We start from the raw sequence: 27,474 nt of genomic DNA on the forward strand, positions 1-27,474 counted from the left end.
ACCGGATTTGAAGACTGGCACCACCCTCCCGATTTCTCAATCGCGTGGCAGGCTTCCTTTATCTAAGCTTTGCTCGAATATTTTAGAGAGAAACATAGAGGACATTGTGTCAGTACTGTTAAGACATTTCATATTAATATTATTCATGCCGGAGGAAGAATATTGTTTAGCGACTGTACAACATTCCTACAGTATCTATTGAGATGCCTGCAGTACCTATTTGGATGCCTACAGTATCTATTGTCACGTAGTGGTGACGAGGTTGGCGACACAAATGAAGGGGTCGATGATTGCACTAAAGAAACTCTTTATTTGGGCTGACTTTCGCCCGCAAAATAACTAAGCAACTCGGCGGCGGCGATAGAAACAAACGTGCTCGTCGATCGTCGAACAAAGAATGCTCGTCACACTCGGCAACGCTCAATTTAAAGGCTGCACAGAAGAATCTAGATAACGTCGCAAACAGCTACCAGCACGGGCTGGAACATTGTGGAAAGACAAGCGAGTGGCCGGAACCTTCGAGACAGATCTCGGTGCGTCTTGCGCTACAACAAAACTGATAAAGGTGTGACTCGCGACATCGAGCAGTAACAAACAAAGATTACGGAACTGATACGCGGTCCAGAATCAGAGTAATAAGCCTGTACGCCGGCGGCTGTTAAAAAACAACAAATACTGTTTTGAAGGTTTCGCGGCATTACTCCCCCCCTTAAAAAAACATCGCCTCGATGTTCAAAACAAAGGAACATAAACACTGCAAAGTTTAAACACCACAGATTCTTTAACGCGCGTAATATGGCTTCAGTCGTACAACATGTACAATTTCTAGGCGTGCGCGTCGCCGTTGTGATGCTGATGTTCCGTCGGGAATGACTTCATAGTCCAGTGGTCCGACGCGGCGAAGGATTTTGTATGGCCCAAAGTATCGACGCAACAACTTTTCACTTAATCCGCGACGGCGAATTGGTGTCCAAACCCACACTTGGTCTCCTGGATTGTACTCTGCGTAGCGTCGTCGTAAAATGTATCGTCGGCTGTCGGTGCGCTGTTGATCTTTAATACGCAGCCGTGCGAGTCGTCGGGCTTCCTCTGCACGCTGCAGGTAGGCGGCGACGTCAAGGTTGTCTTCGCTGGTTACGTGCGGGAGCATTGCGTCGAGCGTCGTCGTGGGCTCCCTGCCGTACACAAGCTTAAACGGGGTCGCTCTGGTCGTCTCCTGGACTGCCGTGTTATACGCGAAGATCACGTACGGCAAGATGGCGTCCCAGGTCTTGTGTTCAGCGTCGACGTACATAGCGATCATGTCCGCGATCGTTTTGTTCAGGCGCTCCATAAGGCCATTGGTCTGGGGATGGTACGCAGTTGTTCGTCGATGGCTTGTGTCACTGTATTCCAGGATGGCTTGCGTCAACTCTGCCGTAAACGCCGTTCCCCTGTCCGTGATGAGCACTTCTAGGGCGCCGTGTCGCAAGAGAATTTGTTCGACAAAAAATTTGGCGACTTCTGCCGCGGTACCATTTGGTAGTGCTCTTGCTTCGGCGTAACGGGTAAGGTAGTCAGTGGCCACGATGATCCACTTGTTACCCATAGACGAAGATGGAAAGGGGCCGAGGAGATCCATCCCAATTTGTTGAAAGGGCACGATTGGGGGCGGAATCGGGTTTAGTAGTCCTGCTGGTCTGTTCGGCGGCGTCTTGCGTCGTTGGCACTCACGACACATCTTCACGTAGTGGGCAACTTCGGCAGGCAGTCGTGGCCAGTAATACTTCTCCTGGATTCGACGCAATGTGCGCGCAAATCCGAGGTGGCCTGCTGTGGGCTCATCGTGCAACGCCTGCAGAATTTCTTGCCGAAGGGTTTTAGTCACTACGAGAAGCTGCGCGGTCTTGTTAGGTGCGAAGTTCTTCTTCACAAGGAGGCCATTGTTTAACGTGAAGGATGATAAATGTCGCCTGAACACACCAGGAGGGGAAGCGGTCTTTCCTTCCAAGTAATCGGCTAGCGCGTTCAGCTCAGGGTCTGATCGCTGTTGTTCTGCGAAACTGCTGGCGCTTACCGGTCCCAAAAAGGCGTCGTCGTCATCGTCCTTCGGGGGAGCATCAACCGGAGCGCGGGATAAGCAGTCTGCGTCGGAATGCTTCCGGCCCGACTTATAGACTACAGTCATGTCAAATTCTTGAAGTCGTAGGCTCCATCTGGCAAGGCGGCCGGAAGGATCTTTCAAATTAGCCAGCCAGCAGAGCGCGTGATGGTCGCTTACCACCTTGAATGGTCGGCCGTATAGGTATGGACGAAACTTAGAAGTGGCCCAGATGATTGCAAGGCACTCCTTCTCGGTCGTCGAGTAATTGACTTCGGCTTTTGTGAGGGATCTGCTAGCGTAGGCGATTACTTTCTCCTGTCCGGCACTCTTCTGGACAAGAACGCCTCCTAGGCCCACACTGCTCGCGTCGGTGTCAATTTCGGTCTCGGCGTTTTCATCAAAGTGGCCAAGTACAGGAGGGCATTGCAGGCGGCGCTTAAGTTCGTCGAAGGCTTCTTCTTGTGGCGATTCCCATTTAAAAGGTACGTCAGCCTTTGTAAGCTGCGTCAACGGTTCGGCGATCTGCGAAAAGTTTCTGACAAATCGTCGATAATAAGCGCACAGCCCAAGGAATCGGCGCACAGCTTTCTTGTCGGCAGGCGGTGGGAATTGTGCGATTGCAGCTGTTTTCTCCGGGTCTGGGCGAATACCGTCCTTGCTAACGATGTGACCTAGGAACCGGAGTTCTTCGTAGGCGAAGTGACACTTCTCTGCTTTTAGCGTTAGTCCCGATGACTTGATGGCTTCCAGCACTGTCTGTAGTCGTTTTAGGTGGTCTTCAAAGTTTGACGAGAAGACAACAACGTCGTCCAAATATACCAAACAAATTTGCCACTTCAAGCCTGCCAGGACTGTGTCCATTACTCGTTGAAACGTGGCTGGTGCGGAGAAGAGGCCAAATGGCATCACCTTGAACTCATAAAGGCCGTCCAGTGTGATGAATGCGGTCTTTTTGCGATCTCTTTCGTCGACCTCAATTTGCCAATATCCGCTCTTCAGGTCCATCGATGAGAAGTACCTTGCATTGCAGAGCCGGTCGAGAGTGTCGTCGATGCGGGGAAGCGGGTAGACATCCTTCTTCGTTATGCTATTCAAGCGGCGGTAATCAACGCAGAAGCGAAGTGTGCTGTCGTTTTTCTTGACCAAAACGACTGGTGCCGCCCAGGGGCTGTTCGAGGGCTGGATTACGTCATCACGTAGCATTTCCTCAACTTGATCGCTAATGGCCTGGCGTTCTCGCGGCGATACACGATAAGGGCTTTGGCGCAGAGGTGGGGCGTGTTCGTCCGTTATAATGCGGTGCTTGGCCAGTGGTGTTTGTCGTACCTTCGATGACGACGAGAAGCACTCCCCGTAGCTTCGAAGAAGACTAATAATCTGGTCTTTCCTGGTGGGGGTCAATGCCGGGTTGATGTCAAATATGGGCTGACGGAATTGGTCCGGTGAGTCTTCCAGCGTTTGGTCGTGGAGGGCGAATACATCTTTGAGGTCGGCTAATTCGTCGAGAAAAGCGATCGTCGTGCCCTTGTTGTGATGCCGTTATTCTTCGGTGAAGTTGGTTACCAGCACCTGAGTTTGACCTCTCCGGAATTTTGCGATGCCTCTTCAGTTCAGTTCAGTTTATTACCTTAAGGACCCCCGTGCGGGTATTACATAAGGGGTGGATTATACAAAAAAAAAACAAGTACTATGGTAGCCATGTGGGTTCAACATACAATATGATCTGTTAGTGCTTTGGAAAAGTTGGATGAGCAGGTGATAGCGGCGATGCTGTGGGAAAGGCCGTTCCAATCTAATGCTGCTCGGGGGAAGAAGGAGGCAGCGAACGTGGTCGTATGGGTCCGAGGCCGGGCAACTTGAAGAATGTTACCAGTGCGATGCGATATGCGAGCTGGTGATGTGATATAGTCTGCGTAACCGTGGGTGCTGTAAAAGAACTTATGAAACAGGTTTAGGCTGGCAATGCGGCGACGAATAACAAGGGTTGATAAGGCGGATTCTGCTTTTAAAGACGACACGCTGACTTGGTATGAATAGGTATTGTGGATGAATCTAGTGGCACGGTTCTGGACGGATTCGAGGGCATTTATGAGGTATATTTGATGTGGATTCCATATGGGGGATGCATGTTCTAGTTTCGGTCTGATTAGCGATTGGTAAGCCAGGAGTTTAACTTGTTGGGGAGCGTGACGTAAGTGGCGTTTCAAAAAGCCTAGTGTTTTATTCGCGGATGATATTACATTAGAAATATGTGTGCGCCAAGATAAATCATGAGATAGCGTCACTCCTAAGTACTTAAATGAGTTAACTGCTTCTATTGGGATTTGAGCTATATTGTACGAAAAAATAAATGGTTTAGTGCGACGGGTGAAGGATACAATCTTGCATTTCTGAGGGTTAAGTGTCATCATCCACAGGTCGCTCCATTTCTGAACGTTAGCTAGGTCAGTCGGGAGGGCTTCTTGGTGGGAAGAGTTATTAATAGTACGATAAATGACGCAATCATCTGCGAACATATGAATGTGACATGATACGTGAAGGGGCAAGTCATTAATGTATATTAAGAATAATAACGGTCCGAGCACTGATCTTTGGGGGACGCCTGGGGTTACTGGAATGTAATCAGAAAATTCGTTATTAACTATGACTAATTGGGTTCGATTTGTTAAAAATTCCTTAATCCAGTTTAGAATGCTAGGGTGAATATTTAGGTAAGAGAGCTTAAGTAGTAATCTCTGGTGTGGTACTTTGTCAAAGGCTTTTGCGTAATCTAAAAAAATAGCATCAGTCTGTTGGTTGCAGTCAAGGTTGGCATGTAAGTCATGAACAAATGTAGCCAGTTGTGTCTCACAGGAAAGGTTTTTACGGAAGCCATGTTGTGATGAATGAAATAAATGGTTGGAATCGAGAAAGTTCATGACTTGAGAATAAATTACATGCTCCATGATTTTACAAGGAATGCTTGTTAGGGAAATGGGTCGATAATTTAAGGGCGAGTTTTTGTTGCCGGATTGAAGATTGGGACGACCTTTCCCACTTTCCAGTCATGCGGTATGTTACCTGAAGAGAGAGACTGGGAGTACAATAGTGATAAGTAGGCCGCGGAAATGTGCTTAGTATTTTTCAGAAATTTCGAGTTAATTTCATCGATTCCGGCTGATGACGTTAGCTTGATGTTTTCGATACGAGATGATATACCATCTGCGAAGAAAGAAACTCGATCCATGGTTGACGCTGTGAAGGAACTTATGAAGGCGTTAGCAGGTAAATCACGCTCTTTCGCAAAAACAGTTGAAAAGGCTCTATTGAAAATGTCAGCACATTCACAATCGCTAATGATTTGACCCATATCGTTAGTAAGAATAATTGTACGTGTATCCTTCGGGTTTACTAAGTGCCAGAATTTTTTAGGGTTGTGTATTAGCATTTTTGGCAAGTCAGAGTGGAAAAAGGTGTGTTTTGCGTTGCGGATAGCAGCAAGGTAATCAGCTTCGGCAGTGTAGTACTTTTCCCATGATGCTTGGCTTGGGTTCCGCTTTGCTGCCCGATAGTGACGCTTTTTCTTGTTTTCCAGGTGTTTCAGGGCCGTAGTAAACCACGGTTTTTGCTGGTTAGCACGGAAACTAGCTACCGGAATGTACTTGTTTGTTAGTTCGTGAACTTTGTCCCTGAAAATCGTCCAATTTTCGTTCAGAGACTTTGTGTGGAGATCGGTTTCATAAGTTGTAAAAAAAGCAGTTAGTTCTTCATTTATTTCTTGAAAATCACCTCTTTCATAAAGAAGAATTGTTTTCCTGGAAACTTGACGAAGCATGGGTGTAAAACTGAAGGTAGCATGAATGACTTTATGATCACGTATTTCCCTTAGGTATTTAATACTTGTTGCGCTATCAGGGCTGTTGGTTAATATCAGATCTAGAGTGTTGGCGGAATTCTGCGCAATGCGCGTTGGCTCTAATATTAGCTGGGTAAGGTTGAAGTTAAGACAGACCTCGACAAAATTTTTTGCTTCTGAAGAATTTGTCATGGAGGTGTAGTTACGCCAGTCAATAGTGGGAAAATTTAAATCACCAAAAGAACAATATCTGCGTCAGGATACGATGATGTCACTTTTCGCGATGCCCCTTGCGATACCGACACCTCGTTCTAAGAGCAATTGGATATTTCCTTCGACGATGCCTTCAGCGGTTTCGATGTTTGCGCTACCTACGCAGACTGCGATGCTTGATCGGGGCGGGACGGTCAATTCTTCATCGAGGACGTTTAGAGCGATGTGTTGCATCGACGTCGTCGTAGCAGGAATGGCTTTGTCTGCAGAGAGCTTGATGAGATTGGATCGCAGGTCGATGATAGCCCTATGTTCATTTAGGAAGTCCATGCCTAAAATCACGTCGCGGGAGCACTGCTGCAAGACCACAAAGCTGGTGGGGTAAGTACGCCCATTTACGGTTATTCTTGCAGTGCATCGTCCCGATGGAGTAATCAGGTTGCCACCTGCAGTGCGAATCAGCGGGCCATCCCAAGCGGTGGTAACTTTTCTGAGCTGAGAGGCTAACGGTCCGCTGATGACTGAATAGTCAGCTCCGGTGTCTACTAGGGCAGTGACTCTGCGACCGTCGATATCAACTTCAAGGTCACTTGTTCGCGTCCTCGCATTGCACGTGGGCCTTAGTGTCCGATCTCGGCTCCGTCGTTTCTTCAGGTCATGGCCGGGGCATACCGTAGTTACTGCGCTGGGCGGCGTGGTCTGCTTGCAGTATGGTCGTGATGTCGTCGATGACGTCGATGACGTCGTGTGGAGCGGCGGTGAAATGGCTGCGTCGTCGTTAGTGGTCGTCGGCGGCGGAGGATGTTCGTCTTTTCGTCGTTGAGCAACCTCACCTCCAAAGGTTGCTCTGTTTAGTTTCCCCTGCGCGGGCTTGGGGACCTTCCGCGCATACTCTCATCATAGGTACGGCCTGGCGACGCATAGCGGGCCCTGTACGGCGATGGAGGCCTGAATCGATGGATTGGTGGCGCAATCTCACCGCTACGCAGATAGTTGTCAATTTCTTGTGGTCGTTCACCTGGGCGTGGTCGTGGAGCGTCGACTGCAAATCCGCGGAGACCGATTCGTCGGTACGGGCAGTGGCGCCGAATGTGGCCGGCCTCACCGCAGTGGAAGCATAATGGCCGGTTGTTTGCAGTCCTCCAGGCGTCGCACCTCCTGGGGTTTGGGGGTCGTTGGTAGGCTTGGCGGGCGGGGGCCAAGGGGCAGTTTTCAGGAACAGGACGGTTGCGGCGAGGGCTTGGAAAGTCATCACGTCGGTGCGGAGGGCGACGTAATGCACCAGCGTAGTTCATCGCTGTTGCCTCGTGTGCTGGAACAGTCGCAGCCGTCGCTTGAGGAACGCCCAGCGCCTGCTGGACTTCTTTACGGACGACGTCCGCGAGCGTCGCCACCTGCGGTTGTTGCGATGATGGCATCAGTCGGCGGAGCTCCTCTCGCACGATCTCCCGGATGAGGTCCCGAAGGTTCTCTCCGCTTGTAGATGCGCTGGGGTAGTGGATTGAGCAGTCCGGCTGAAGTGGTCGCTCGTAGTGGCGCGTTCGGGTGGCCAACGTCCTCTCAATAGTAGACGCCTCAGTTTCAAATTCCGCCACAGTTCTTGGCGGATTTCGCACAAGACCCGCAAAGAGCGACTCTTTAACGCCTCGCAATAGAAGTTTGACTTGCTCACCTTCGGTCATATTAGGGTCGGCGCGGCGAAAGAGGCGCTTCATCTCCTCAACATACGCCAAGACAGGCTCGTTAGGGAGTTGAAGTCTTGACTGAAGGAGGGCCTGGGCTCTTTCCTTTCAGACGGCGCTTGAAAAGGCAGTCAGAAACGCTTCCTTGAAAATCTCCCAATCCTTCATAGCTGCCTCATGATTTTCGAACCAAACTCGGGCATGTCCTTGAAGAACAAAGTAGACTTGCCTGAGTTTCGCGGCGTCGTTCCAGCCATTGAATTCTGCAACATGGTCGAAAAGGTCCATCCAGTCTTCTGCATCTTCGTCCGGTCGTCCATGGAAGCAGGGGGGCTCACGGGGTTGAACGAAAACAACCGGTGCTGTAGGCTGGGCCATTGTCAGCGTCGATGCCTTCCGAGATCGAATGGTGTCAAGCAGCAGACCGTGTTCAGGTTGTAAACCTTGAAGTCGGCGGCTGGCTCGGTGACCTGTAAGCTGGTCTTCCAGGGCGGCAGGAACACGGCTTGGGTCTTCGCTTGAAGGATCAAAGGTAGCACCTCCACCAGATGTCACTTAGTGGTGACGAGGTTGGCGACACAAATGAAGGGGTCGATGATTGCACTAAAGAAACTCTTTATTTGGGCTAACTTGCGCCCGCAAAATAACTAAGCAACTCGGCGGCGGCGATAGAAACAAACGTGCTCGTCGATCGTCGAACAAAGAATGCTCGTCACACTCGGCAACACTCAATTTAAAGGCTGCACAGAAGAATCTAGATAACGTCGCAAACAACTACCAGCACGGGCTCGAACATTGTGGAAAGACAAGCGAGTGGCCGGAACCTTCGAGACAGAGCTCGGTGCGTCTTGCGCTACAACAAAACTGATAAAGGTGTGACTCGCGACATCGAGAAGTAACAAACAAAGATTACGGAACTGATACGCGGTCCAGAATCAGAGTAATAAGCCTGTACGCAGGCGGCTGTTAAAAAAACAACAAATACTGTTTTGAAGGTTTCGCGGCAGTACTATAATGGAAAGCATAATAACATTGTTTTGTGAAGGAAGCACTGGAAACCGCGGGACAATAGCGCTAGAGAATTGTTTAGCGAAAATTTTATTTAGTAGTGTGGGGCCATTCACTGCCAGGAACGTTTTGACCATTTGAATCAGTTAGCAAAATCGTGGAGGTTTCGTCCCGGTTAATACAATTCCAGAAATGTTTGGGTTATCAGCGAGCATTGAAGCTAGAGTATTTTGCAGGAAATTCGACTTAGCGGTGGAAAGGGAGCTAATGCTAGCATCTGCGGCATACAAAATGCCGCAGATTGTATGCTTTTTATTCTTCCGCACAAATTTTCTTAGCTGAATGACATAGCGTTTTTTATGGTTATACAGTCGTCTAATGGCTTTGTTGTACTATGAAGCCTTAGAGTTGGAGAATATTGTGCGGTGTGGAATATATTTGTTAGTTAAATCTTTATTTAGAAAACTGTTCCAGTTCTCCTCAGTGCTACGAGTATCAAAACTGTCCAAAAAAGTATTTGAAAATGAACATATTGTTGCCATCAAACTTTGCACTGTTGTTATCACGAATTATTTTAGTTTTGTTTTTCGAAGGCAATTATTAACGGCTGTCAAATCGAGGTTTGAGAAAGATACCTGCTTAAACCAGGCAGGTATGTCATATCAGAGGACAAGTTAGGCGCATTAGTTAAAACCAAATCAATGACATTTTTAGGGACACCAGATACTCTTGCATGTTTCCTGACAGGCTGGGACAGGTTAAGTAACATGCTCATATAAAAAACCTCCGTCGCGTGCAGATCACAAGCATGCGTAGCGGTTTCAAAATTAGACCAATTAAGGGGAAGTTAAAATCTCCCAAAATAAAACGCGGTGATGTAGGATACTTGTCAAGTATAGAACTAACAGAATCGTGCAAATCGCTAACAAAGGAAGAAAAGTAATTGAGGGTGTCTGTAGCAAGCACAATAAATTAAATTTTGACGTGAATTCACTACGCACCCATGATGCTTCTATTTTGCTCTTTTTTATATTCTTTTTATTATATTTTTATATTATATTCTTTTTTAAGCGATAGGTTTTCCGCCGCTTTTTCTGGAAATGCGGTCGCATCTATAAAGATTCAAATTACATGCAGATTCGAAGGCCTCAGCGTCAGTAATATCGCTATGCAACCATGTTACTACGAGAACAAGGATATCAGTTTCGCAGGTGTCGATAACAGAATGAAGAGTAACACGTTTATTTGGTACATTGCGGATATCAGTGTAATGAACAGATAAGTTGCACGAGGAAGCACCAGTGCCCGTGATGCACCGCGATCTCGGAGACGTTGGTCCGGACGGTTCCGATGCGAGGGGTGCCGAAAGAACGGGACGATTCCTTCTTTAATTGATGGTGTCCTTCAGATGGTCGTAGACCCCATCAGTTCAGTTCAGGCGTTCAGTCGTGTCCGACTCTTCGTGACCCTATGGACCATGTCACGCCACGCTTTCCGGTCTCTCACTATCTTCTTAACATCACATAGCTTCATCTGCAATGCCTCGAGAATGCCATCTAACCATCGCGTTCGCTGCCTACCCCTTCTCCGGCGACCCTCAACCTTTCCCAACATCAAATCTTTCTCCAGCGACTCCTCTCTTCTCATCAGATGACCAAAGTAGCTGAGCTTTAACTTTAGAATTTGACCCTCCAATGAGCAGTCAGGGTTTATGGTCGACAATATCGACTGATTTGATCTTCTGGCAGTCCAAGGAACTCTTAAGAGTCTTCGCCAGCACCACAATTCAAACGCGTCAATTCTTCGGCGGTCAGCCTTTTTCACAGTCCAACTCTCGCATCCATACATCACAACTGGAAAGACCATAGCACGGGTTATACGGATCTTGGTTGGCAGACTAATGTCTCTGCTCTTTACTAGGCGGTCAAGGCTAACCATTGCTCTCTTTCCCAGAAGCAGGCGTCTCCTAATTTCATGGCTGCAGTCTCCTTCCGAGGTAATCTTGGCTCCCAAGAACAGAAAATCTGTCACAGCTTCCACTTCTTGTCCATTGATGCTCCAGGACTTGATAGGGCAAGACGCCATGATCTTCGTCTTTTTAATGTTCAGTTTAAGCCCAAACTTCTCACTCTCTTCTTGTACGCGCATCAGAAGTCTCTTGAGTTCCACTTCACTTTCTGCCATTAAAGTGGTATCATCCGCATATCTAAGGTTGTTGATACGTTTTCCAGCAATCTTCACTCCAGCTGATGACTCGTCCAGACCAGCCTTCCTCATGATGCACTCTGCATATAGGTTAAATAGGCAGGGCGACAGTATGCAGCCTTGCCTCACCCCTTTCTCAATCGGAAACCAATCAGTAAGACCATGCCCAGTTCTGACTGTGGCCTCTTGCCCTTCATAAAGGTTCCTGAGGAGACAGATGAGGTGAATTGGAACTCCCATCTCTTGGAGAGCTTGCCACAATCTGCTGTGATCTACGCAGTCAAACGCTTTTGCATAATCAATAAAGCAGAAGTAAATGGGTTTCTGGAACTCTCTTGCTTTTTCCATGATCCAGCGAAGGTTGGCAATTTGGTCTCTAGTTCCTCTGCCCTTGCGAAACCCAGCTTGCACGTCCGGAAGCTCCCGATCCACATACTGCTGCAGCCTACCTTGCAGGATTTTTAACATCACCTTGCTAGCATGCGAAATAAGCGCGATCGTGCGGTAGTTGGAACAATCTTTGGCACTGCCTTTCTTTGGAATGGGGATGTAAACTGACCTCCTCCAATCCTGTGGCCACTGCAGGGTTGTCCAAATCTTTTGACATAATGTATGCAGTGTGTTAACAGCGTCATGGTTGAGGTTTTGAAGCAACTCAGCTGGAATACCCCATAGCAGGTTTTATTTATAAATAAATTGTTATATTTTAGACTAAAACGTGACTGTTGCAGCAGTGACTTCATGTACTGCAAAAGCGTTTTGCGCTCTATCCTATGTCTCAGGGGAAATATCTTCGGATACAGTCACATCATCATCCATCTAGACCATAAGGAGATAAGTTTTCGTTTACTTTAAAATTGATAAACTTGGCTACAATAGGACGGAATCGAAATTCATTGTAACGGCCTGAGCTTTGAGCACGCTCTATAGCGCTAGAAGTCAAGTTGTAATCTTTGCAGCTCGAAAACACTGAAAGGTGCTTGCCCTCAGTTTATGCCCATGTTTCGTCGGTGTCAGGAATTCCTTAGGAAATAAAGTTGTTTTTCCAGGATATGTCTTCTAACGTTTTTATGCGGGTTATAGGTGAATCATATTGACTTGTCATATTTAAAAAAGCAGAAATCGTTTGAGCCATTTCTTCCCGATGTGCATCAGTTGAGAGCGCTTTTTTTTTCTACGCATCAAAGGCGTTTGCATATGACGTCGAGTTTAGTATCCATTCTATGGTGGCATTCCTTTATATCTTCCATACTTTTGGCTAATTCATTCTGTTTGGCTCTTTGTTGCTCGGAGGCAGCCTTAAGTTCTGTAAGTAGGCGAATAATTTCGCGATGGTCTAAGAAGCTGGTACCTTCGAACTCGGTATTTTCAGAGCTCCCATCATTCAGGTTTTGCAGTGTTCCAGGACCAGGATTTTGCTCAAAATTTAAAAGAAGAAAACGGAGATCTAAGCACTCAAATACAGTGCTTCTTATAGCCCATGGGCAGGGGAACAGCATAAACAAGGAGCTATTACTTTTATTATCATATGAGGAAGGGCACACACTAGCCTGCAGCACGAAGAAGCGAACTGCATAGGACACGCTGCCGAGTTCACTGTTACCGAGTGCACGGAGTTCATATGGGTTGTCCAGCCTTCTAAAGCCTGTGACAATAGTGCTGCCTCTGTCTCGAATGCTTTTGTATTTTTGCATGCAAACACTACGCAAAATTGAATGCCTGAGAGCACGCTTGCAATTTTCGTTGTCTAGCGTGAGGTGGCCGAAAAGCGCTGAGGGAAAGAGCAGTGACAGAACAATATAAAATGAAAATAAAACTTTATCAAAGAACCCGTCCTAGAGCTAAGGTTATGGAGGGCAACGAAAACATTTTGAAATCTGTGTACGCAAAATTCCAAACAAGTCCGACAGTGAATATCCTGTAGACTAGAATGGCTCGGTGTAGCGCAGCGCCATACGCAACCGCGCTACATTGAGACATTGTTCGTTACACGAGTCGCGCCATCAATAGCGGTTGACATAAATCACTATCATCATCATCATCATCATCATCATCAACCGGACTACACCCACTGCGGGGCGAAGACGTCTCCAATATTCGTCAAATTAACATGGTCCTGTGCTAGCTGCATCAACTTGACCCCTGCGAATTTCATGTTGTCATCCATCCACCTAATTTTCTGCCGCCCTCTGCTACGCGTATCTTCCCTTGGGATCCAAATGGTTACTGTTAGAGACCCTTGGGTATCCACTCTTCCAACTACATGTCCTGCCCATGCCCATTTCTTCTTGATTTCCACTAGGATATCAGTAACTTAAGTTCTTTCGCTGAACCACTTCCTATTTCGTAACATTACACCTTCCATATTCCGTTCCGTATCCTTCTGCATTGTCCTCAACTTTAGTAGAACTCTTTTCATTAACCTCTATGTTTGAAACCACTACAACACAGCTCAAATTATCGTTTATATACAGCGAAAAACGAGTGTACGAAGCGGCAAAGGCATAAAGAAACATGCAGCAACGTAATTGGCAGTAATAAAAATGTTTTTGCATTATTGTACCTCAGCAAACGGAAGTGATCTCCTGTAATTTTCATTAAATTGTTCAAGAGATATAAATATTCTGTCCTACAACAAATACTGGTGAACATGTGGTTTAAGTTACATGTATGTACTATGAAACTATGTATGTTTATAGCTTGCCGGGTTTTAAGTGGGACACTTGATATTGTGGCCATACTCTGGCAGCTTCCTTCACGAGCCACTGTTGCTTCTTATTTTCGTCTTTACAGTCTGTATGCTGATGGTTAGAAAGAACATGGTGGACACTCTGCCCCAGGATTGCCTGTCTGCCTACCATGCAGCGTGCCCCATAGGTTACAGAGCCTATGACAGTGACCTATGTGGAAGCTGTTCTTGACTCTGCATATCAGGGGGTCAAATGTTTACCTGCACTTCTGTCGAAGTCTTCTTGTGCTGTTGCCACTTTGCACTGTGATGACAATAAAAAAATCTCATTTTGCTCGGCTCACACCCAATGACTTAGAGATGGGTAGAAAACGAGACGATGGTGAATGAAGGATTGTGTTGCTTTTCACAAGCCACATGATTCCCGTATAGCTACTCACAACTGAACAGCACAGCGACAGCCTGAGCTGCTTAGATGTTAACAAAAATCCAGGCAGACTCATCGCTCGTGCGTCGTTTTCTGTATGTGGGCAGCAAGACTGCTTGGTGTATGTGCACGCCTAATCGCCAAGTTAACGCCATATCACAAAGGAACGTGATGCTGCCAAATGGAATCTCTTGCTCATAGCTAGTGCATAAAAGTGATTCATAAATATCTTAACTGAAAGAGTCTGTGAAAGTCCCAGTTTTCTGCAGCACCGTCATTGCTGCTGCAGATGATTCGTGGTGCTGCTATCACGCGAAACATGTGTACCAAAAAAAGAGCATCCGTTCGAGGGAAGGAACCACGACACTTTCAGACTTGTTGCACGAAACCCATGCAGCTGTTTCGACCTACAAGGCGTCTCCTTAGCTTTTATCATGACTGTTACCTAGAAACTAGCAAAACGTGTGGGAAATATATGCACCTGAGTAGCATGAAAACTGAGACACAGCCATTCTATATGCAGAATTCCGGGTGAGGTCATGCCCTTTCGCTTTTCATTTAAAATTGCATATGTGGGTCAAGTTGGAAGTTAGTTTCAGATAAGGATTCGAACCTGACAAACGCATTGACAATTGTATGATGCTAACTTTAAGAGTAGGCGCCCTCCGAGAAGATACATAGGCAGCGCCTTTATTTCCACTGAATATTATAGAAAATGCTTACAACGTTCTTATGTAGTACACAAGTACAAAACCACATACTTTTTGTCGATATAATGCGCCACTTTTGTAAGCTATCTGTGTTGAGGAGTGGGCTACTTGGTTTCGATTCATTGTTAATTAAATTTACCGGCGTAAAATACAAACACATAGAGAGACAACGGGACGAAGCGCCAACTCGCAACTGGTTTTATTACAAGCATGAAACATATATAGCTCTGTCGTCACATGCGCAGACAGGTCACCGAAAGATAAGGAACCACATGATAAGGGGCGCTTCGTCTCGTTGTCTGTGTTTGTTTTCCGCACTGTTAAATCTGTTTGACAATTTCTTTGCTGACATCAGTTTTTTAGTTATGACAAAAACCTCACTTTGGAAGTCACAGTAATAATGTAACTTATTTAGATTCATCCCTTTCTAGTCACGACATACTACAACACTTGGACTGCCAAGTCACACTTAGTCATATGTCAAATGACGTAATCTATTTCTAGTTACAACAGACTACACCACTTTGAAACTCGTACTTTAGCAACTGGATCTGCCCATTCGGAGGCCTCGTTATTACCCCTTAACCAACAACGACATGCACAGCACTCCCTTTAAAAGTGAGCTCCGAGGTACGCCGGCGCATTCGGCACGGTAGCACAGACGCAAACGTTTTGCTCATGACAGTGGCTGGTGGTGAAGGCGTAAACTTTATTGGCCATACAATGCAGGTGGAGGCAAAGCTCCCTCATGGCGTACGGTAGGGGCCGGCGCAACAGGTCTTCCTACACATTGTGCGCCAGCCCCAGGAGGGCCAGCCTGTTTGTGGCACTAGGATCGTGAGTCGCTGATCTTGTAGCAATGAGGTCGACATGAGCTGTTCTCAGTAAGCGAGTGCCACCTTTGGGAAGGGTATGTGGAACAGGTGAGTAATATCTGAAGTAAATTGGCTGGTTTACCGCATAGTCATCAAGCGGCGGAAAAAAGCATAATGCAACCATCGAACAAAACGGAACACAAGAAGAAGGAGTACACAGGACAGCGCTGGACTAACGACTGAAGTTTTATTGGAGAGTGGTAAACCCAGGAAGCCAAACGACACATGCGTATCAGCGCGTTACACCCACGTGATGAGACCCCTTTACACGCTCAACCAACAGCCTCCTCCCCCCCCCCCCCCCCCCCCCGACCAAAATGCATCGACACAGGGAAACTTCTTTTTACTTTTTCCGCCTACACCCATACACTATTTTCTATCAACCTAAATTCTTTATCCGTAAGGAACAAAGATGGAGCGCTAACGCACTTATCCCTGCCTTGCAATCTAATGTGAAAGGCTTCCAGTATTTCCCTTTCCTCTTTGCTCTTTCCTTTGCCTAGTATGGAAATCTTGTCTAAAGCCGGCACGCAGTCTTTACATTGTCTACAGTGACGCCGAAGGTTATTTGGGTCTGACACACTTTTCAAGGAATTATTGTGCTCGCGTGCCCGGTCATTCACACATCTACCGGTCTGGCCGTTGTAAACCCGGTCGCAAGAGAGGGGTATCTGGTACACGACATGTGTGGAACATCCGACAAACTTGTTCAGATGCTTGTTAGTGCAGCTGTTGGTAGCTTTCCTTTCTCTGCCTTTCGCAATTCTCGAGCACAGACCAGAAAGCTTACTAGGTGCCGAGAATACCACAGTCACACCGTGCCGTTGTGCCCCTTTCTTGAGATTATGTGAGATGCCATGCAAAAAAAGCACTACCTCGACTTTCTTCTTTTCAAGCCTAGCATTTTCCAAAACCCTCCCTTTCTTTTTTCTTTTTTTGCAGCACGGACTCGGCAACTGCACGCAGAATGTCAGCCGGATAGCCTGCGTCACTTAGGTGAAGTACCTGTTCACGAAAACTATCATTCATCGAGGGCAGCTTTTCTGCAGGGCATTGGTCAAGCAAAGTCTGGCTATACCTCGCTTGACTATTTTAGAGTGCGAGGAGGCATAAGGCAAAAGCGCCTTCTTACTTCTGGGTGAATAGCTCCAGCAAATGAGGCCTTCGCACTATCGCTTCCCAGCTATCGCCTGTTGTATACAGCGAGGCATTAGTGTACACCACATTGGGATCCTCTCCGTACAGTCTGTGCAGTGCCAGGGTCCGGAACTTTCTGCGTTTTTCATCGCGTTCTGGATGCATGCGTTTTGGGAGTGGGTATCTGGAGAGCAGCTCCTGTGGGAGTGGAGCTTAGGTCAGACCCAGGTATTCCACCGACTACTTATAGGCGAAGGGGCTTCAGAAGACCTCGTCCCGCAGGGGTTAGCGTGGCTAGACTAGCGCGTGGCTAGTCTTGTCGTTTTGGATGCTTCAGAGAGTTCCTCGAATGTGTTATGCATTCCCAGTCATAGGAGGCGCTCTCTGGAAGCGCTTAGGGGATGGCGTAAAGCGGCACGCTCGCTGCACCTACTCGGACCATCTGAGCGTTCCATATCTTTCGCTAGAATGATGAAGTATGGTAATGCATATGTTATTCTGCTCGTAATACAAGCCTGAGTACGAAGAAGCATGTTTCATTCCCGTAAGCCTGTTTTTCTGTGTCGCACGTTTGATCAGCCTGATTGCTGGGTGTGCTTTTGGATTGTTTGAATTTTATCAGTGTGAACTTCGTGTGGGGTGCGGAAAATGCCCAGTATGCAAGTATTTGAGTGTGGGGACTGATCCTCTGCCCAAATTAAGCTAAATATGTGGTGTGCCAGACGTTAGGTGAGGTTTGTACATGAAAAGTGCCGATTTCGTGGGGGCGCATCGTCGTCTCTCATTTATATAGGTGGAAATGATATTTACCAATATTTGTAAACGGTGCTCTATCCCCGCGTCGCTACCTCAGCATAATAGCATCGGCATAAAAGCTGTAGTGCAAGTTCAGTATAAAATGAAGTAATTTGGGTCACCCCAACATGGCTATATTAAAATAGTCGGCGTCAAGACCGCTCCCTCGGGAGTGCCTCGTGCACTGAGGGAAATGTCGCTGAGGGAGTACGGGCCGAACGAATGATGAGTGGTGCGGTTACTGGGGACCTCACGAATGACGTTTTACATTCGTCTTCCTGCACCAAGGGATTGAAGGTTCGTTAACATAGCCGCATGATTAACTTGATCAAAGGCCTTACTGAGCTCTACCACCATACAACTTTGGTGTCCTTCGTTTCGAGTTCGCGTATGTGATGTTGTAGTTATAGGAATATGTGCTGTGCAGCCAAACCTGGTCTGAAACCCAACATACTGGTAGGCAGGAGCTCATTATCCTCCAAGTAGTTGCTCAGTAACATGTGATCAACATGCTCGAAGAGTGGCTATGCATGAAGTAAGTGAGATGGGCCGGAGATTAGACTGGTGCGTTTCGATGGAGGTGATACACAGTGCTGTCCGTATGCTGTGGGATGTCAATGCATGATAAAGATTGCCAGGTGGCACAAATTATCCCGTAGTCCCCCACTACGAATCTTCTTTATCTCTCTCCACTTTCAGCTCCACCTTTCTTCCTTTCTTCCCAAATGCCATAGTTCAGGAGTCTATAGAAAAAGTGTGACATATACAAGGCTTTTGCTTTACTGCAAAACAAACAAGAAATTCCTTTTTGCCTTTTTGATACAGGCTTTCCCTACCTGATGCTTGTCTTGCAATGCTTCCCACAAGATGCCCGCTCCTTAAAGGTGCCATGAAAAGCTTGAAGCAGTGCTTAAGAAAGGCGCAAGAGTTATCGGTATTCCGTCACTAGTCAGCACAGCGAAACAAATTTTCGGCTAACTTGTTGTTATTGTTGTTGTTGCGAACTTTGGGATATTCACGGGGGGGGGGGGGGGGGGGGGTTACCGGACACGGGTTATGCCGGCCTAATGTCGCGGCGGCACTCTTGGTGTCCGGGGGATGGGAAAGTGGGACGTGGGAAGGGGAGGGGGAGATCGTCTTGGCCCACATCAAGCAAACAGTCCGATGAACGTCGGCAGGTCGGTAGTTCGGTGTGCAGCCTCCGGTGCAGCAGCGCTTAGGGGTGTTCCAGACGAAGCCTGGTACTTCGCCTCTGCGAGGCACAGGAAGGACTGCTGGTGACAGCAGGACGCCACGGCGATTGGGGCAACCGCCGCAGTAGGAGGGGACCGCGATAGACTGCTGCCAAGGCAGCAGCGCGGCGGGTGGCGCTGAGGAGACCATCGGTAGACAGCGCGCCGAGGCCCGCGAACAGGGAGCCCACGGGAAGCTGTCCCGGAGTATCCAGGTAGCAGCAGGGGGGGGCGCCAGAATTCACGAAAACACGTGGTCCATGGCGGCGAGGTGGAGCCGCCTCGGCGCACACCACTGGTGCTGCGAGGACGGCGGGTAGCTTGCGCGTGGCAAGCGTGCTGGCTTGGCAAGAAGCACGAGCGCAGCGAGGACGGCGGCATCACAAAGATGTCAGCAGGGGGTCACCGCGACGACGAGGTCGGGCGGCAACTGGGGAGGCCGCCGGGCACTGGTGCAGCAGCAGCAGCGTGGCGGGTAGGTCGCCAGGATCCACAGCAACACGTGGCGATGGGGGAGGCAGGGTTCTCGCGTCACCAGGGTGCAGCGAGAGTTGGCCAGGGTGTGTCCCAGGTCCGAGGAGCTGCAGGTAGCCGCGGGCGGTTCTGCAGGCTGCTGCCCATGAAGTAGAGGGGGGGGGGGGGGGGGGGGGGGGGGGGCCGCCGCCGCCGCAGCGAACGACGGCGGCCCCGAGGAAATCCTTTTTCGAGGAGTAGGGCGCCGCGGCCGCCGAGCTAGGCCTCTAGGAGAGGTAGCGGGTGGCCGCTGACGCGGCCGACTGCTGGGAAGACCTCCTAGTAGAAGGAAATCGCCGGCGCTGGAGAGCGCGCGACGAGCGAGGACGTACGCCTGCCGCTACGGACGGTAGCGGGCGCAGGCGAAGGTGCTCGGCGGCTGGCAGCGATGCTGGCGCGACGGAGCGAGGCGCGACGATATCGCGGGAGGCGAGCAAGGACACATCCGCACACCTCTAACAACGCAGATACTCCATATTAAAAGTGATGCTCCTCCTCTCCCGTCACTATACCCGTCAACGCATACACGCCGCAGCGGGCGTCCAAAAAAGTATCTGGCACGACGCCCCGCCCATGGTGTGCCGCGAAGTGGTGCTACTGACTCTCGGTTTATTTATTTCCGGTGGTGCTCCGATTTTGTTTGCATTTCGTGCGCCGGTGGCCATGGTCAGCATGTATCCCGAGCTCGAAGCGAGGCTTCGCGAAGCTGCCGCCGAGTTGGGCTTTGATCCCTACGAGTATATCCCCTTTCGTGACCCGCTGGACGACAGCGACGACAGCAGCATGTCATTGCCTGGTCCGTCTGAATCACCCGGTGGCGACGGAGACGACGGTGTTCTATGCTACCATGGTGCGGTCCGTGGCGCGCGCGCTACGGCACACAATTTATCGCAAGTTTATTTTTCACAAAAGGTCGTTTCATGTTTGCTTCGGAGCCTTCCCCCATTTTACGTGTACGCAGATGCCGCTGCGGCCGCTGCGAAAGCATGACCACATGAAGATGTGTGCTGCCGCAGCGTTCCGGAGGCGGTGGTGTGCCAACAGGACGGCGGCTGGATTACTCACCACCCAGCGTTCCGAAGCGTGTCTGACGGCCGAAGGCCTTCAGGCTGTGCACATTGCACTGGAAGAGGAGGGGGCGAACATCGATGGGAATGGAGATGAACCAATAAGTAGGTAGTGCAGAAGCGTCGGGTGGCAGATGCGCATATTTTTTGGGATCCATTTGCTGTACGCGTAGTATTTTCATTTAACAGCGCTTCATATCCTACCACTTGTTCACGAAGTGGATTTGAGGCAGGCTGAGTGAAGGCAACAGAGTGGTGCTGCCGGCCTGCGTCGTTAGTCGCGTTCGGCGCTAATATCCGTCGGCGACCTATAGGATTCAGGCACCCTCCACGTTAATTTCAGGTGATTGTCATTTCACTGCATGCTGGCTTCTAAACATTATCACATGCACCAGGAGCACTGCTTCCAGTGCTGCATGGTAGTGGAAGTTTATTTTTTAGGTTGAAAATTAGAGAATGCTATTTTATGACAACCAAGTTATGCATTTTGTCGAATGTCTGCTTTGTGACACTCTTTAAGAACAGACATCTCATTCTTTTAAATTGCAAAAACAAATGGATGGCTATCGTAGAACTTTTAGGTGTACAAGAAAGAAGGATGTATAACTGTTAGCTAGCGAAAAACGAACAAACCCTGAAAGGAAGTTCTAATCCTGGTAAAAAAATACACATCCAAACAACAAGGTGCTAGAATAGAGGTATAATGAACTAGAATAGTCATTATTCCAGTTCACTATATATGGAGGACAATGCTGAGCATATGACCAATTCTTTCTGGGCGCATGCTTACAAGCATCTACGATAAACATTAATTCATTTGGAATGGAATATTACAGAAAAAAAATTAAAACACTGAAGGCTTGTACCGAGGCAGCCTGGACTAAGCAGGCATAACCTATATGTAATGTTACTATTGTTATCATGCGAGTGCGCAATATTGACACAAGTAAATTAGTGCTTAAAGGTTTGTTTATTGATACTCCTAGCCGTGAATGCATGGCAACAAATCACAGAATGCATCCATTCCAGCAGTGAAATAATACAGGTGAAGAACAGATAAAACCACAACTCCAGTTCCTGTATTTGCTGAGCTGAAATATTAGTTTCAATTTATTTACAGCCAAATACACGTGCAGAATGTCACATTTCTTATCTCCAAAACAGTAGTAGCTGTTCCCTTTTGGCTGTGTTCACCGACGTGTAGGGGCACTACTGCAATATTCAAAAAGTTGTGGAGGTTAAATCACCCTTCAACCAAATTTCATGAGCGTTAGCCATCGGCCGCAGTCGCTGCTGCCGCTTTGATCTTTGCTCTCTTGCGCTCTTGCTAAGCACTTTTTGGCAATGGGCGAGCCTGGCTTCTCGTTGTTCAATGGTCTCCGCAGCCTGTCTAGTACGGTTGCAGCTGTCTTTAGCAAATGGGCGTGTGTGTATGGCATGTTTCCCCATGTTTAATGAAGTAGCGCCGCAGATGAAACTTGAAGATGATGTTCACTGTAGCGCACGAAAATATCTTGCAGTTAGAAATTGATGAAGACAATGATGTTTACTGTACAGTGAAAGAGTGTGTTGCAGTCTTACAACAAGGTGTGATAAGCTGTGGCAGTAGCATAGTACTCTCATGTCTGAGCTATACCGACGGCAATATTTGCTGCACAACATGAAAGTCCAAAGTCAGCATTGCATTCAATTTGAGGTTTGTGCATGAGGGGAGTAGTGCTAATGCTCTGGAAGCCTTACTTTAGCTCTCTCGGCTACCGCCAGCAGTTATGCCTGGACATCATTCCCTCTTCTTTGGTTATCAGCTATATCTATCCCGCTTTCCTTTCAGCAGTGATATATACACGAATTCTGCCAGCTACGGTAGTCATTGCTTCTCTGTTTGGGGCCTGTCCCAAAGGAATCACTTTGTCGGGCAGGGAGCTTGTCATTCCCTCGTCTAGTATTTATCCCTCTCGCGTTTTGTAGAACGAGGAGCTTCTTTCATAATTCATTCATTGGGTACTGTTGCTGAGGATGCTTTTAACTGTTCTCTTTATAATTTCTAGAGCCTGGGGACTGGACATTGCCGATAGCTTCGCTTGTTTTGTTAGTTCTTTAAGATTAGCGAATATTCTTCAAGTCTTTTCAGCCGCTTTTCTATCCACAAGTGCCCTCCTTTTTGACTTCCTTCCATGGTCGCGCCTTCCTTCTGAATTGTCTCGGGAAAAATAGAGGCAATATAGAACAGAGCACCACAAAGAAAAACCGGAAAAGAAGAATTTACAGCATTACGAAAAGACCATGAAGAAATTTGCTAGGAGAGGAGGAAGAAGGGAGCACTTATAGAAGGGAAAAAGGGCACGTGCCGCGGGGCAGAGCGTTTCGACCCGCTAAATGGTTGTTTGGGCTGTCGGCTTCGACGATTCCAGCGTGCTACATGCCACGGCGTGGTCCCCATTGGCTTAGGCTTCGGTTTCGTGGACTGAGGCATTCCCCGCCTACGGTATCACCAACACACTCTACAACACACTCTCGTGCTGTGCAGTAAATGTCATTCTCTTCATCAAGTCCCAACTGCAATACATTGTTCAGCTGTGCGGCAAACATTATCCTGACAAAGTTCAATCTGCGCCACTCCTTCATTTAACCTGGGTAAATACCCCAGGTGGTCGACATTTCAGAAGTCCTCCTCCACTACTGTCGTTCTCAGCCATGGGTAGCGATGGGTAGGGGTAACATTAAGAGATAGGAAGTGTGCAGGGTGGGTCAGAGAAATATCTCAGGTTACTGACATTCTAGTGGAAATCAAAAAGAAGAGATGGGCATGGGCAGGACATGTAGTACGAAGAGAGGATAACCGATGGTCGCTTAGGGTAACAAACTGGATTCCAAGGGAAGGAATGCGTAGCAGGGGGCGGCAGAAAATTAGGTGGGCGGATGAGGTTAAGAAGCTGGCAGGGGTCAAGTGGACGCAGTTAGCACAGAACCGGGTTAATTGGAGAAATATATGGGAGAGGCCTTCGCCCTGCAGAGGGTAGAGTCAGGCTGATGATAATATATATTGTTGCGTATATGCCACCGAAGAGGACGACGACAGAAAATAGAGTGAGAGACGACGAAGCTGAAGCAACTGTTGGGGCTTGTCTGAACACTTGCTGTGTTCTGCTGTGCTGTGCTGTGAACGCTTGCTCATCACCTGCTGTGGTTTCCTGTGCTAGCCTTCTGGCCCGCCTTCGTCCCACCCGATGAATGGCCTGTACAAATACAAGGTGATGCCTTTTGGCCTGTGTAATGCGCCTGCTACATTCGAGCGTATGATGGACTCTCTTTTACGCGGTTTCAAATGAACGACATGCTTATGTTATCTCGATGATGTCATTGTCTTTTCTTGGACCTTCGAGAGCCATCTTCACCGCCTTGATGCCATTCTTGAAGTCATCCGAAGATCTGGCCTTCAGCTGAATTCAAAGAAACGTAGCTTCGGCCGACGTGACCTCAAAGTGCTCGGACACCTGGTCGACGCCCGCGGCGTTCAACGCGACCCCGACAAAATTCGCGGTGTAAGTGCATTTCCTACACCCCACTGTACCAGTGAAGTTCGTATTTTTCTTGGCCTTTGCTCGTATTTTCGGCAGTTTTCCCCAACTTTGCGGCCATGGCTTGTCCACTCACACTTCTTCTGAAGAACGACGTTCCATTTTGCTGGGGCTAAGAACAATCTCAAACCTTTTCTGCGCTCATTGCAGCCCTCACCAACCCGCCCGTCCTGGCACACTTCAACCCCTCAGCACGAACGGAGGTATGCACCGACGCCAGTGGCCACGGTATTGGCGCCATTCTCGCCCAACAGCAGACTGGCCGCACTCGCGTCATTGCTTACGCCAGTCGCCTCCTTTCAGCGGCTGAGCGGAATTATTCGATCACTGAACGTGAGTGTTTAGCCCTCGTGTGGGCCATTACAAAGTTTCGCCCTTACTTGTTTGGCCGCCCGTTCTCCGTCAGCACCGAACACCACGCCTTATGTTGACTTTCTACGCTGAAGGACGCTACTGGGCGTCTTGGGCGTTGGGCGCTGCGTCTTCAGGAATACACTTTTTCTGTCGTTCACAAGTCTGGCCGGCTACAGACTGATGCCGATTGCCTGTCCCGCAACCCGGTAGATCCGCCGCCAGAAAGCGAGTTTGACGATGACACCTGTGTGCTGTCCATCTCTGACCTTTTAAACACTCGTCATGAGCAGCGCTTAGATCCCAAGCTCTGCGACATCAACCGTCTCAGCACTGATCACCCTGACGCCACTCTTGCTTTGTTTGTGCCCCGAAACGGCACTCTATATTGGCGGAATATGCGACCAGATGGCGCTGAGCTTCTGCTCGCAGTACCCGAACACCTGCTTGCCCCCGTTCTTCAGCAGCTGCATAACGCGCCCACTGCGGGTCATCCTGGCGTATCTCGGACCTACGACAGCGGCCGCCGGCGCTTCTTTTGGCCAGGCCTCTACCGCTCTGTTCGTCGTTACGTGGCTTCTTGTGAGAGGTGTCAGCGGCGGAAGAAGCCCTCGGTTGTCCCAATAGGCCCATTGTACCGAGTTGGCCTTTATCCCCTTTGGGCTTTCCCTCTGTATGCTTCGGCGAATAAATGGATCGCGGTGGCTACGGAGTATACTACACGCTATGCCGCTACACGTGCGATACCCACCAGCTGTGCAACTGACGTGGCTGCGTTTCTCCTCCACGATGTTATCTTGCTTCACGCCAGCTGCTCACTGACTGCGGCCATTGCTTTCTTGCTCGAGTACTCGAAGAAATTCTCCGATACTGCTCCATTAGGCACTACTTCATCACCACGCACCAACCACAAACGAACGCCCTCACCGAACGCCTCAGACGCACACTCACGGACATGCTGTCATAGCCAATGCATGTATCGGCTGACCACCGTGACTGGGATGTTACTTCACCATTTCTTACGAGTAATGTTCTCTTCTGTGTTTGTGTGTCCGCTCGTGGATGGGAGCAGCTTCCAGGGAAGCACTCAGCAGATGATGTGTGGTTGCCTTCGAGACAATACAACACACACACACACACACACACACAAAACACTAACTTTTACGCAGTTCGCCCTCAGGTTACTAATAGTTCCGCGCACGGTACACTCACGGCTCGCAAGCCGTTAAAAATCGGGCCAGACGCGCACGACTGCCCGTAAATACTCGGAGCCCTCAGGCGACCGCGGCAGCCTCAAACCACGCGTCTGCTCACAGTCGAGGCTCCATTCAAACTCGTGTTCCCTCCCCGCCGGAGCGTAGCCCCTCTACGCGCAGCGCGCCCTCTCTCTGTTTTACGAGCCGTGTCACTCGTGTACGTTTTACCTTCACGCGGCAGACAGCCGAGATCATCGCCTCCCCCCGCGGGGCCATTGCCCGCTGTTAGCAATGTTTAGTCTGGCGTTTTTTTTTTCCGAGAGGTGCCGCTCTTTGCAGACACATGCGAAACCGGAGAGCGATGCATTCCTACCGTCCCGGTGCTGTCTCCAGAGAAACATCGCTGTTGTATATATGGGTTTCGAGTGGAGGGCGCATGGGGCCGGCCGGCGGGGGAGAATCTCCCATTGCCGAGGCGCCGACATCCCTACACTACATTTACGTATAATTCCTCCCGTCACGATACAATGTCTACTCGCCCTTCTATGTTCTGTTTGACAGCGTACTGCCTCACACCGCTGAGGCAAGCTCCTATATTCGTGACGCCATATCCTGAGCTGACGCCGCCCGTGTTGTTGCTCGCCGCCGACTGGCTTCTTCCCAGAACTCCCAAAAACAGCGCCATGATTCTCGACATCACGATGTCCACTTCTCTCCGGACTCCCGCTCGTAGAGTTGGGCTCTGTGAGAAGCTTTTGCCGCGGTACACAGGCCCCTACCGTGTTTTACGGCCAGTCACTTCTGTGACATACGAACTCAGCCCAGTGCACCCAATCCGACAGTTCGATATGCCACGTTCCAAAATTGTTCATGTCGCTTGCATAACGCCCTATCACTCCAGCTGTAGTTCCCCAACGTAGTACGCACCAGGACTGTGCTTTTCGTGGCGGGGTAATGTTGTGTACATGCCAACGAAGAGGACGACGATGGAAAATAGATTGAGAGACGACGAAGCTGAAGCAACTGTTGGGGCTTGGCTGAACGCTGTCGTATTCCGCCCCTAAATTTCTATATGCACAGGTCTGGTTTGGCGCTTTCTCCGCTCTGCGCATTCTGCGGGGAACTGGAAACAGTAGATAATTTCTTGATATTTTGCCGCCGTTTTACCATGATGAGAAAACGGTATTTAGAGAAGCCTTTACAACAGCTGGGTCTAAATTTGAGCAGCCAAATTTTATTATCGTTCGGTGCTACCATGCTTGGGTACAGCCGCAGGCCTGTTTTTAACGCCATTCAAAACTTCTTAATAGAAAGAAAACGTCTACCTTGCTAATATGCTTTGAATTTTTAATCTGTATATATAAATCTTAGTATTCTCCTACTGCGTGCGTTAGTGTTTACTCTTTTTTATTTTGGTTTTTCATATTTACATTTCCTTTTCTATTCCCTAGCATTTATTTCTATTTGTTTTTGCGATGTAGTTATACATCTGAAAATCTAATATCTCTGCACCCCAATTTTTGGCCGATCCCCCTGTTTGGGTATGTGCCATCAAATTAGAGGAGAACAACAACACTTGCTGTGTTCTGCTGTGCTGTGCTGTGAACGCTTGCTCATCACCTGCTGTGGTTTCCTGTACTAGCCTTATCCCCCGTATCAACACAGTATGTTCAAAGAGTCACACTGAAAAACCTGAAACGTTTATTTCGACGTTTCGGTCGCAGCACGACCTTTTTCAAGAATGTTTTACAGTGAGCGCAGGCGCCTTCTTAAAGGTATTACAATGACAGACACAGAAGGCAGAGAAAGAAAATGAAGAGAACAATTGGCAAGAGGGGCGGCAGAAAAAAAAGAAACAGAAAACCTAGGGGCATTTCG

Source organism: Amblyomma maculatum, chromosome 10 (assembly GCF_055883805.1).
Source record: "Amblyomma maculatum isolate TAMU_Amacu chromosome 10, ASM5588380v1, whole genome shotgun sequence".
NCBI lineage: Eukaryota > Metazoa > Arthropoda > Arachnida > Ixodida > Ixodidae > Amblyomma > Amblyomma maculatum.